The sequence below is a fragment of the Cenococcum geophilum genome, assembly GCF_001692895.1.
Source record: "Cenococcum geophilum 1.58 unplaced genomic scaffold K441scaffold_27, whole genome shotgun sequence".
In the NCBI taxonomy this organism is placed as follows: domain Eukaryota; kingdom Fungi; phylum Ascomycota; class Dothideomycetes; order Gloniales; family Gloniaceae; genus Cenococcum; species Cenococcum geophilum.
Window position 1 is genome coordinate 2,093,142 of NW_027137585.1, and position 14,527 is coordinate 2,107,668.

The following is a 14,527-nucleotide window of genomic DNA, read 5'->3' on the forward strand; positions in this document are numbered from 1 at the left end:
AATGCAAGTATAAAAGTTAACAACGTAATAATAACTGGTGGGGTGGTTGCCTAACAGATTAACTCTAATTATATTCTAAGAATTACTACAAGGAAGGAACTATCTAGGTAGGGACTAAGGGTCCTTAAATACACAAACGTACTCCTAAGAAAGTTGTTGCTCCGTCTGCTCTATCTACTCTGCTTACTCCGTAATAGATCTTATAGATTATATAGATTATATAGATTACATTACGTAACTCTGCTTACTATTTCTTATTATATAGTTCTACGGGTTCCATCCTAGACCGTGCTTATATTAACCAACTAGCTTCCTCTAACTCCTCTCTAAGTAGTTGTAATATTGTACTTAAAGCGTCCGTAATACCATCTCCCTCCTTTTTATCTTTATCCTTAAAGATACCTAGTATCTCTAGGTCGTTCACTAAAGGTGTAATATCCGTCTAATTAATTTAGTTGATATTATTACTTATAATGCCTAAAGCATCCTCTCTTTCCTCTATAGCTCGCCAGTCTCGTACCGTTGCTATAATATTATCTCTTAGTGAAATAATGCCATCTCTGTATTCTTGTTATGCGAAAGAGGGGTTAGTTTATATTGCGTTAGCAAGCCCTTTATCTCAGTAACCTTCCTTTTGCTTAGAGTGCACTAGAGCGAACATTTAATTATCTTATAATATACGCTCTATTTCTAACGCTAAGTGTACGTATCCTATAACCCTTAGTAGTCTTTAAGTTTCCTAAGTAATGTATTATAGGGTCTTGTGTTTAATTTAAGGTAGAAAAACTTAAGGGTAATCTTACCGTGGCGCTAGCGGAAGCCTATTGTCGTTCCGAAGAATCTACTTATACCCTTAAGGCTTAATAGTCTGCCTTTATAAAAGTTTAACGTCTCTAACGTGTTCGTAAGAAGGTTTATTCTAAGGAGTAGAAACTTATAAAATAAAGTTTACAGGAACTAGGTAATAAAAGAACGGATTCTCCTCTAATAGAGAAGGAAATAGATCTAAGTAGTTCGGCAACTGCTCTTCTTAGGTCCCCCTTAGGTGACTTATTCTTTAGTAATCCTTCTTTATTAATACTGCCTAACCTAATCTCTTCTAATACTCCTATACCTTTCTTATAGCGTTCTTTAAATTCTTTAGTAGCTCCTAGGTAGTCTTAGTATAGCCTATCCACCTAACCTTATACTATATTTTATCGTCAATATCCTTATAATTAACAATCCTTAAAACTTACCATTTGTCCTCTTCCTACCCTCTATACATATCTGCTTTATAGACTAGTGGCTTAATATTCCTATATACTAGCTCTAGCATTGCGATATACTGTATAGGGTAGATTTTTATTTTAGCTAATAGGTTTAACTTAAACGTAACCGGTAAAATCCTTTATATAATTTTAAAAGGTCCTAGTCTAATGTGGTTTAATTTCTTACTTAGTCGTTAACTCTTAAAATTTTTGTATAGTAGCTATACTTTATCTCCCTCCTTAAGATCTAGTCTCTTAGATCTCTTAGTATTATAGTACTTTTTTATTCTTTCTTATACTTTCTTTACTAATTCTATAAGGTCTATATAAAGATTTATTAATGTCTTTATTCTCTCTTTAGCTATACTACTCGTTTTCTTTACTTATTATAGTAATAACGATATTCTTAGCTTATATTTATAATTTGCCTTAAATAGTAATGTGCCTATTCCTTCTTAAGGTGTTACATTATATGCAAATTATATAACTAGTAATAGCAATACCTAATTGTTTTATGCGTGATTAATATAATGCCTTAGGTATTGCTCTAGCGTCTAATTTAGTCTTTCCGTTTAACTATCTATCTGCGGATAATATATAGTGGAAGTTGTTGCTTAAACTCCTTACTCTACTAAGAACACTTCCTAGAATACTACTATAAATCTTAGATCTCTATCTAATATAATCTTGCTTAGTGCTCTATATTTTATAAATACTTCTTTAATATAGATTTTAGCAATATCTTCCGCTGAGATTTCTTCTATATATGCTATAAAGTATCCCTACTTTATAAGCTTATCTACTATTACTAAAATTATGTTATAATCTTATCCGGTAATAGGATCTTTTAATTTTAGTAACTTAATAATAAAGTCCCATAATATAACCTCCTATGGTCTCTCTAGTATTTTAATAGGTTATAGCCCTCTATATAGCTTATACCTTATTAGTTTATTCCTTTAGTAATCTAGATATTCCTTTATAACCTTTTTAGCTATTCTCTAGATTTTGTTAATAATGTATTCCTCTTAAAGTCTTAACACTAAGCTTGTAGCTCTATTATGTCCTTGGGTTAATCCCTTATAAAAGTCTTCTATAAACTACTTTGCTATGCTTCTTAGGATATACTTTACTTCTTAATTTTTATATATATCCGTCTATGGATCTTCTAGCTATACTTCTAGAATTCTTTATGCCTAAAAGCTTTTTAGTGTCTTATAGACTTTCTCTAGTTTATTATCTTCTTAAGTTACTATAATTTTTAGATAATTATACCTAATTAACCCGTCTATATCTTTTTATAATAAAGCCCCTAATAGCTTTTTCTTATTTTATAGTTTAGCTTTACGGCTTAGAGCATCTGCCCGCATATTGTCTGTACCTTTAATATACTAAATTTTAAAATAGTATTCTATAAGCATCTCTGCCCATCTAACCTATTTTTAGTTAAGTTCCTTTATTATTAGGAATCCTATTAGGTTCTTATAATCTATCTTAACTATAAATAGTTTCTCTATACCTTATAAAAATGCTCTCTATTCCTTTAATACTATAACTATACCTAATAACTCCTTATTATAGATATTATAGTTTAACTCCAGTAGTATTATCTTCTAACTATAGTATGCTACTAGATACCATTTATCTTAATGCCTTTATATAAAGCACGCCCCTAGTATATAGTCTAATATATCTATCTCTATAACCGTCTCTAGTCCTAGTTAATAGATCTTAAGAACTAGCTCCTAGGTAAATAACTCTTTAACCTTTTTAAAGAGTTCCCTTTACTCCTCTCTCTATACCTATAGTTCTTCTTTCTTTATTAACCGCGTGAATAGCTTAATATTCTTTAACTATTGTGCTATAAACCTTCTATAGTAATTGCAAAACCCTAAAAACAATTTTAACTATATAACGTTCTCTAGTTCCTACTAATTTACTATAGCCTTAATCTTCTTTAGATTTATACTAAGTTGGCCTAGTTTAATAATAAATCTAATAAAATTGGTCTTCCTAGTAAAGAACTCGTATTTCTTAATTGCTATTAGCATCTATTCTTTTTGTAGTCTCTTTAAGACCCATTTAATATATTCTCTATATTCTTCCTTAGTTATTAAGTAGATAATAATATTATTAAGATATACCATAATAAATTTATCTAAGTATTCTCCTAACATATTATTAATACGCTTCTGGAACGTTACTAGTGCATTTATAAGCCTAAATTGCATAACTAATAGTTTATATAGTCCTTCCTTTAACCTAAAGGCTACTTTTTATTTATTGCCTTCCTTAATCCTAATCTAATAGTACACCTATCTTAGATCTATCTTCGTGAAAATTTACGCGTTACCTATCCTATCTTAGATTTCGCTAATTAAGGGTAAAGGATATCTATCCTTCCTAGTAATGCTGTTTAACTATCTATAGTTAATACATAGCCTTAGTTTACTATTCTTCTTTGGTATAAACAGTACTAGATAACCTGCTAATAACTGCGATAGTCTAATATATCCCTTTTATAAATTTTCCTAAATAAACTCTTTTAATGCTCTACCTTCTTCTTCGGTAAGCTTATAGATTAGAAAGAACTTTAGACTTATTCCTAGTTCTAACTCTATTTTATAGTCCTATACTATATATTCTAATAGCTTTTTACTTTCCAGTAACTATAGTTTTTTACCGTACTTGTAGTATCTCTTTAGTATATAGCTTAGTCCTTTTTCTATTTCTTTATAGGTTGCTCCTACTTAGTACTATACTAACTTAGCTTATTATTACATTTTGCGGCGTTAAGTATCTCTAATATTAACCTAACCTGTAATCTAATTAATCCTTAGATTATATTTCTATAACTAAGGTATACCTAATACTATCTTATCCCATCCTAATAGTAGGATATTAAAAGACATCTTAATTTATCTTCCTTTAATAGTTATCTAAATAGGTCCTATTTTAAAATTAATGATCCCTCCTCTATAGGTTATTAGATCTCCTAAAATCATAATTAATAGGTAAGGTTACTCCTTTTATCTATAAGGTAGCCCTATTCTCTTAACTACTGCTAGTAAAATATGGTTTCGTATTACTCCACTATCTATTAGCGCTTTAAACTGCTAATCTTACTAATTAATTTATAAATTTAGGTGTTGTCCTTAAATTCCTTTAAGGGTCTAAGGCTCTACTACTAGCTCCCTCTGGTCCTATAGGCCTCTACTTTTCTTAACTATTGGCTGCTTAATCCTAGTGTACTTAGCTTACTCTTTAGCTAATACCTAGTTCGCTTTTTATCTTTAATATACTATAAACATATATTTTTTAGGCATTTCTACCACTATTATCCGTCTAAGCATTCTTCTATAAGGAATCTTCCTAGTTAAAGTACTAAACTTCCTTCCTCTTAGATCTTTATTAGATGCCATCTATATATATACTTGGCATTCTTATACTATTACTTATCTGTTATCTAGTATATCCTTATAGGGTATTTCCAATTCTTTTCTTTTAGATTCTTATATATTTCGCATATATTATCTACGTACGCAATCTATAATATTATATAGTATACTAGGTGCTTTAGGTTAACTCTTAGCTCGTCTTTATCCTTAAGTTTAAACCTTTATTATGCTAATCTAAACGTTACAACTTTATTCGTAGGTACTAAGATGCGTCTCTTACTTCTTTAGTCCTCTAAATATTCCTTTAGATCCTTTGACGTTATAATTAAGGCTCCTTTAATATATATTATGGCCTTCTCTATAATTAGGTGGTCCTAGATAACTTTTTCATCTAACTATATATAGAAATCTTCCTACTTATTACTGTGCCTTTGCCTATATTACTTTTAATATAACTGCTAGAGTATATACGGTCTATCCGTAAGGAAATATCTCTTTATTACTGCGTTATAATAGCCTTTAGTATATTATTCCTTAAACCTAGTAGGAATCCCTAGATCCTCTTCTTATTCCAGTTTAGTAAGCCACTTAGCTCTTAATATGCCTACTCTTAGCCTATTAGTAATTCTTTATACTAGTACTCTGTCCTTTATATATCTTAATATGCTAGATCTCTTATCTAGTTTCTATTCTTGCTATAAGGTAATTCTTACTCTAAATCCCTTTATGGTTTCCTTTATATCGCGTCTTATAAGTAGATCCTTAAAGTCTCCTTACTTCTTAATCTTAGTATTAACTTTTCGGTCTTTAGGCTAAACACTATACTCCCCTAGTAAGTCTTCTAGGTCTATATATCTGTCTCCTAGTCTAATTGTTATTTATGCTGTAGATTCTCTAATCTATAAAGAAGCTCCTAGCCTCTTATCTATGGGTGTCCTAATTTGTACCCTAAATCCTTAACCCCTTAGGTTCTTTAATCCTAAGCTTACTTCTAGCTTAAGCTTAGCCCCTGCCTTAGTCTAACTAGGCTTGACTAGTGTCCTTATCTTGTCTTGAGAGTCCTAAATCTCACTTATCTCGTCTTAAGAATTTTATACCGTTGGGAATTCTTATCCTAAGCTTATTCGTATATCTTTAAACTAAGCCGCTGCTCTACTCCATTGGTTTCTGTCCATTATAGGTCCTTAAGCTTACCTTATCTCATCTTAAGAATCTTAGTTGTCTCTTATCTTATCTTAAGAATCTTAAGCCTTTAGCCTTTTGCCTTTATTAAGTGCTAAAGTAGTTTACTATCCTACTTCTCTTACGTCTTATAAAGTAATAGATATTATATCTAGTGGGGTTTCAATCCCTACTAATATTCCTTATTCTATAATAGAATTATCCTCTACCTCTGGTATAACATCTCTAAGGTCTACTTGCTCCTAGTAAGCGGCCCTTATTACCTTATCATTATGGAATATTTCGCCTAGGTCAAATTCATCATCCTTAATATCCGATCTACGAACTAGTTCGTTAGTTTCTCTACATCCTATAGGTGCTAGCTCTTATAGCTAATAGCTTACGCCGTACTTAGCGTCCTTATAAATTCGGCATACGTTATTATAACAAAACGCAAAACTTCTAATTAAATATTCTTTTATTCCTCGCAGTATATTATTATCCCTTTATACGTATATGTTGTCTACTAGTCTCGTGCCTTTTACTATATAGTAACTCTACCTACTTCTATAGTCTCTAATATAATGACCCTATTTTCCGCAATTTATATAAGCTCCTTCTTTAAACTATTTCTCTTACTGTAGAGTCCGCCTGAATGTCTTCTACTGTTAAGATCCCTGATTTAGCCTCTGCTCCTTAGACCTTTAATTACTTAATCCTTATCCTCTGGGTTTCTATAGTTTACTCTATCTCTTATAGGTTTTTTTAGTACCACTTAGGTCTATTAGCTTTGCGCCATACCATAGTTTCTAACTTAGCTTTTATTATTATATACTCTGCGCCTTATATAATTATAGAACTCTATTCTAGCCTCTCTTAGCCTATTCCCTTTAGTAGATCTAATTATTAATCTTAATTATCTGATCTATTAGTTCCCTTAGGGTGTCTGTATCTTCTATTAGGATAATCGCGTCCTAGACTTTAGCCTTAAGTCCCTATTTATACTGTGCTATAAGCACCCTATTATTCCACTCTACTTATATTGCTAGTGTCTGAAACTATGTTATATACTTAATTGCTAAAGTTCGTTACGTAAGGTTCTGGAGTTTTCTTTCCGCTATAGTTGTTTTTTCTAGGTCTCCAAACATCTATGTAAGTCGTTCTGCAAATTCTTCCTAACTTAAGAATATAAATCGCACGTCTTAGTTAGTGGTTGTTATTCCGTTTGCCTATATCTCTATAAGGTAAGGCTTAAACTACTTAAGTGCTTTTCCTAATAAGAATAGTCCTGCGTAGGCTATCCAATCCATAGGTATAGATAACTTTGCTCCTTTCTATAAGACCTTAAAGTGCATCTACGTAAGGAACCCTTTAAGCTTTAACCTCTCTCCTATAAATCTCTTAATTGATAGTAGCTTAATCTTTGCTGCTCCTATCCCGTTAAGTCTTTCTTCTAACACTATATTATTAGCTATTAGCTAGTTAACTATTTCCTGTAGCTATCCGACCGTCATAGGTTGCTATAAGTTAGTATCCGCTATACTGGTATTACCTCCTGTCCTTAAAGTAGTTGCTGCCGTTAATGGCGTTGTGGTGGCTGCTTTTAGTAGCATATTATTCGACTTCTTATATTAATACTATAACTAGGTAGTAATTGTATAACGGAACCTTGTAGCAAGAACTACGATAGGTTCGTTAATAGGCTAGGTATATAGGAAATGCAAGTATAAAAGTTAACAACGTAATAATAACTGGTGGAGTAGTTGCCCAATAGATTAACTCTAATTATATTCTGAGAATTACTATAAGGAAGGAACTATCTAGGTAGGGACTAAGGGTCCTTAAATACACAAACGTACTCCTAAGAAAGTTGTTGCTCCGTCTACTCTGTCTGCTCTGCTTACTCCGTAATAGATCTTATAGATTACACAGATTATACAGATTACATCACGTGACTCTACTTACTATTCCTTGTCACATAGTTCCACGGGTTCTATCCTGGACCGTGCTTGTATTAACCAACTAGCTTCCTCCAACTCCTCTCCAAGTAGTCGTAACATTGTACTTAAAGCGTCCGTAACAATAGGACTTCCATTCCATAGACCCATATTTATCTATATCTAATTATAAACAGCTCTATATAGGAATTATAAAGTAAAGTTTATATATTTCTAATATTTAGTTAAGTTATTACTATATATTAGTATATTGTTAATATAAGTAGTATAGAAAATATCTAGGTAGGGATATAGGGTATTATTTATATAATATTAAAACAAGCTTAGGGTATTTACGAGACCGAATAGTATTACTAAGTACTTAAATAGTCTATACTAGGTACGGAATATAGTAAGCTATATATCTTCTTTTATAATATTAAGCTTTATATAGTAGCGAGCCTTACTTAGTTAGTTTAGCGTCTCTTATATTAATATAATTAGATATTAGTTCTTAACGGTAATAGTATTAAGAGCTTAGTAGTCTATATAGAAGTATAGACCGCTACTAGGTTTTTTTAATAAAAGTTGCTAATATAGCTATAGGCGAAGAGCTAGCTCTAATAAATCCTTTACTTAGGTTCTTATTTAGATGCTTCTATAATACTTAAAGTTTATTTTATAATATCCTCTATTAAGGTCTAAATCTAGGCTGTTTTCCTTCTTTAAGTATAACTTTATGGTTATATAGTTGGTTATTTAGTAGCTTATTAGCTTTCTTTTATAAAATATATCTAGTTATTTATAGTAATCTACTAATACCTTTATAGTATGGTTAGTATACTTCTTTAATACTAAGGCCTTTTTAATATCGGCCATTATAATAGTAAATATTATATATTTAGGTTTCTTAGCGAGTTATGCTAGTAAGATAGCTCCAATTATATAAATATCTAAGATATTAAGTAAGCTTAGATCGTCCTTAGTTTCTTATACAGTTTCTTACTTAGCTTTAGATTTAGTATTAGGTATAAAGTTAGTATTAGATTTAGGTTCAGGTTCTTTAAGTATCTATTTAATAGTAGAATACCAGTTCTTCTAGTACTTTTATATATTAAGCTTAAGCTTTTACTTAGTTTAAGGCGGTATAGTAGTTAGAATTAGTTTGTGTAGTTTAGTATAATTTCTAAGTCCTTATAAGACGTTAGCGGGAATCTTATACTAGTGGGATTTAGTAAAATTCCGGGGTGGTAGAATTAAGTAGATTCCTTAGGTATAGGGTAAATAGCTATAGAAGTCTCTTATTAGTAGAATTTAGTAGGATACCTAGGTTAATAAAATTAAGTAAATTCCTTAGATATGGGGCGGGTAATTATAGAAATTTTAGACTAGTAAATTGTTACGGAACCCCACCGCAGGGGCCTTTATAGGAGAGCCCCGTGCTCTCGCGTACACCTCGCGTACAGCTTATGTCAGCTACGCGTAGGTATATCACCTCCTTACGCCCTTGACCGTTACGATCGATCGCGCAACGTCTTGTAAACTCCTTAAATACATACTCTATAGCCACTACCCCCGTTCCATGACATAAATCTTAGTAGATTTTTTAACTTTTAGTTTAGGGTCTAAGTAGTAAGTTATAAGGCACTTCTATTTATAATAGTAGGTGGTAAATAGAAGCTTAAGATTATTTTAATTAATAGTTACCTTATATAGCTTTATTTAGAGTTATTTAAAAATTACTAAACTTAAGATAGTAATAAAAAGTCTAATTAATTCTTTATCGTTTAGGTATTAGAGTTTTAGGAATACTATATAGGTAATATAACCTAAGATAGTACGTTTACCATTAAATCTAAATATATTAATATGCTGGTTAAAAGAGGTTAAGGTAAAACTATTATCTTACACGAAGATCTTATTAGTAAATCCTATACTATTAGCTCCTATATTAATTAAGACTCGAGTACTAACCTATTAACTGTTCTACTAAAGATAGTAGTTAATAGTTATACTATAATCCTAAGAGTTAGAGTTTATAATATCTAAAGTATTTAATACAATCCCAAGGTAGAGCCGTTTTAGAAAGTAACTTAGCTTTAAGACCTTTTTTTTATAGGTAATTACGGCGGAATTTTTATAGCGTATTAATTATAACGTTGTTATTATAAGTAGTACTTATTACATAATAAGTTAGAGCTGGATAATAATTAGGGTTAGTAGATAGGGCTTACTTAAGGGGATTGGTTGCTTATATTAGTTATCTATTTATATATTTAGGGCAGTAGTATACTGCTTATACTAGTTATTTATATATATATTTAGGCTAGCGTAATAGAGTAGTAGCTTAAGATATAGGCATTACTTCTACACCTAAAACAAAGGCTATATTTAATGCGTTATTTATATTTAATAGATTCTTTTAGGGCGTAAAAGAGGGTTCCGGCGTTAATATTTATAATATTTAGGTCTTTATAGATTTTAGCCGGCTAAGGGGTAGAGAATTAAGGTATATATTTTAGGGTAAGGCGTAGTATATCATTATATAAGCTATTAATAATATTAGCGTAGGTAGTAATAGTCTTTAGCAGTATAACTCCTATAAGGGATACTTTTAATTTAGGGTTTAAAGATTCTATTAGGCGGTTAATTAAGACAGATTTGTTCTATCTAGTTTCTTTAGCGTAGTAGTAAAACTTAGTAAAGTATAATAGAAAGTTCTTAAAGCTCTATATTATTTTATTAAGTTTTCTTTATACTATAGTGGTTTAGTTAAAGTTGCTATAAAAGGCTTTTAGTATAGCAACTAGTTCTTTTATAATGCTTAGCTAAAACGGGTATATAGTTTCTACAGCGTCTCCTCTTAGACGGCTTATAGCGTAATATAGCTAGCTATTAGGAATGATATAGCAATTAATATTACCGTTTAGCTTATTTTTGAGTTGATTAAAAAAGGAACGTAGTTTACTCCTTTTACCTAAGTAGGTGGGAGAATTAGGGAGACCTTTAGTTAGCTTCCTTATAGGGGTATTAATTGGCGAATTTAGGGTTAAGTAGCTAGTCCTAAACATGTTTCTTCTATTTAGTATTTATAGGTTAATACTAGTGGAAATAGATAGAGGCGATAGTATAGCGGACGGTGGGTTATAATAGATCTCTTTAATTTCTTTTTTTAGAGATCTAATTATCTCCTAGTATTAGGCCTCTTGCTAAGTAAGGGTTTCTATAAAGACCTTTTATAGGCTCTTTATGTGTTTGGTAAATATATTACGTAAGTTAGCTATAGATATAGGGGCTTTTAGATTATTTTATATACTAGGTAGGGTAGGGCGGAGCGATATAAAGTATAAGTTTAATAAAACGTAGTATTACGGAATAAGTATAAGCGGCGATAATATATAGCGAAGTAGATACTATTAAGCTATATATATAAACTGCGTAATAAAGTTAAAACGTTGCGTAAGGGAAGAAGGTAAAAAAACGGGAAGGAAGGGTATATATTGTTAACTTAGCTACTTAGCTAATACGTATATAGAGTAGAATAGGATTTAGGTATTAGTCCTAGCCGAACTTAGTAAGATTTAGTAAAACTTAGCGGAATATAGTAGAATATAGCAGATTGCCGTTAAATTATTATAGGTCGTAGTAAATTATAGTCTCATAGTTAGTCTTTAATTGCTAAGTTAGTAGGAATAGGTAGGTGTCACGGCACTGACCTAACGCATACTGTTTCATACTGTCTTGTACTGTTTCCTACTATTGGCTAGCCCACTACTAGCGACTTGGCGGCCGGCCCTACTATTTATATATAATACCCCCTTTCTACCTTCTTCTCCTCTTTATACCATAATGTAGTTATTTAGTCTACTTTATTGCAGCACTGTGATAGTTTATAGTATCTTTAATTTACGCCCCGTCGCGATCACTAATTCCTTATACCCTAGCTAATTAACCTCCGCCCTAGAGTAATCGTGACCTGTACGCGCCTCTACTAAAACCAATATATCCCTAGTATAGTCCTAGAACAATCCTTAGTTTTTACCTAGCGCCTAGATAGGCGATACTAATGACGCCGAAATGGCCAAAACCTAGAACCCCCGTAACGTTTTTATAGACCTCTTTATAGAGATATACCCTAATATCGCATAGATAATCCGCCGCTCCCTACTATACCCTAAGACCTTTAAGCCCGGTAAAGCTTACTTTATCCTTATTAACTATACTAATAAGTTTCTTAATAATATTAAAGCCGGACTACAGTATATATATAACACAAACACCGCTAATAAGAAAGCTAATGAAAACCTTAGTGCCCTTATTGCTTCCTAAATAGGAACTATTAACTCCTAGGCAGAGACTATTACCGTTCTAAAATAATTAACCCCTATAATAATAGTAGTAACCTAGTAGAAAAAATAAAGATCTAAAGACCCGCCAATATTTAGCGGAAAAGGTACCCCGCTAGAACGATAAGCTAATTTTAAGACCTAATATATTAAGATTAAGGGAGTCTTCGACCGGGACTAGGACTACTTTAACATAGTTTAGTCCAAGATCCTTTATATCTCGGATATACTAGAGAACAAGGCCTATAAGTTTATTAAGTAGGGCCTAGAGCTTATGCACGAGAACCTAAACAATATATCTGCGTGGAAATGGCCTACTAAGGAAAATATGCTTAAAGATCTTACTACCTACTATAAGGTCCTTAATATAATATACGCAAAGAATAAGCTTAACCATTTCCCCTAGGGCGAGCGTAATTACTGGTCCTAGAAGGGAGAGCTTAATAAGCTAATAGTCCGCGCTAAAAAGATAGACGAATAGAAGGTAGACCTACTCTAAAAGTTTATCTCTCTAAAGATAGAAGAGCTGGTACTTGGACTTGCCTATAAAATTAACAACAGCGACTATATAGGTTAGAGTAAGTAGATGGATGTATTTGCTGGGGACCTCGCGAACTATATATACTAAGCTAACCTTAAGAAGAACGCTAACTACCGCCTACCTACCTAAGCCCCTGCCCCTATATTAACCTTAACCCTAGCAGTAACTAGAGAACCTATAGACCTTAATAGAATTTTAAACACGGAGCGTAAGCGCCGCGTTAATAATAGACTGTGCCTTACCTATGGCCTGCCCGGCCACTAAAAGGATGCCTATAACCCTATTAAGATAGTAAACCTAGTCCTAATACTACCCTATTAAATAACGCGAACTAATAACCGCGGACGCGGTAACTATAGAGTCTATTATAGACGCGGTAACTACGGAGCCTATTATAGCCGCAGTGGATAACCCCCCCCCTTTTAACCCTACGGCTTAGTTACTCTAAATTATACCGTATATAGGAGCCCAACCTATTAATAACGCCTAGTATTAGTAACTTCGCGTTAGCGAATATAAATACAGCCACGTTATTAGTAAGGTATTATCTTCCTATACCCCAACCAAAACTAAAACTAACACCACTAGTTAGACGGACACTGGACCGCCTCACTAAGACAGCCCCATACTTTAGTCGTTAAAAGGCAAACCCTTAAACTAAGTTACGTCTAAGGGTCTAAACCATATAAGGAGGAAGATAAGAAGATTAGGTCCCTATTATTAGATTAATTAGTCCTTTCTATTAGTAAACTGCTACTTAATCTTAGATTAGTAAATAGTAATAAAAAATTAATTCTTATTTAAACCCAACTCTCTTTATTACGTAACCTATACCCCTAAGTTTATATTAATATAATAAGCCTAGTAGACTCTAGTAGTACTACAATAGTATTTGCCAACGTAGAGTCTATTATAAGAAAGTATAACGTTATAACTAAAAAGCTACTAGCACCTAGGCTACTACGCCTTATAGATAATATTCTAACTTTACTTATTACGGACTACTTTACCGCCTAAATATTAATTGGCCTCCATACTAAAGCTATGCTCTTTTTTATTACTAAACTCTTACCCGCTACCCTAATTATCTTAGGTATGCTCTGGCTTTAGAAGCACGAGCCCCGTCCCAGCTTTAGGAAACTTAAGATCCGCTTTAACTCAGACTACTACTCTAGGTACTACCTCCCGTGGGAAATAACCGACGTTAGTAGGGACGCCCTATATAGATACTTAGCACTACTAAGCTTAGTGCCTAGAACTATATATAAAGCCTTAATAGTAGAAGACGTTCCTAATAAAGGGGAGCCTATATAGCTGCAAAGAAATAAGATAGTGGAAGACTAGACTACCTTAGCACTTAAGACTAAAATAATGGGCTAGCCAGCCCTACTAAGACCAAGGAAGAAGGTCCGCTTCGCGCCGCTACTACTAAGAATCTAACCCTAACCTAAATACTATTTAAACCCTAGCCGCCTAGCCTAATACCTAGAACTAAGCCATATACCATATACGCACACTATAGCTCGCGTTATAGTAAGGACTAGCTATAGAACTACCAAGACCCAGATAATAGAAACCGCGCCACTATAACGCCTAACCTTATACCTATCTCCCGCGCGTACCGTATAGGGCCGCCGCCTTATTTCCGCCCCCCTNGGCNNACNNAGCTGTATTAGCCTAGCNNTAGNACTAGAGANCNAGATACGCCCTAACCTNGACNATATTAAATNCACNTNTGCTATTAATTTTACCTAGTTCTATAAATAAAAAGACGTAAAGGTAATAAGGATCTATATAGCGGAGCTAATAGAACTGGTTAAATAAGATAAGCACTAATAGCTGCTTAAAGAGCTGCCTATAGGCCTAATAGAAGTACCAAACCTATTAGAAAGGT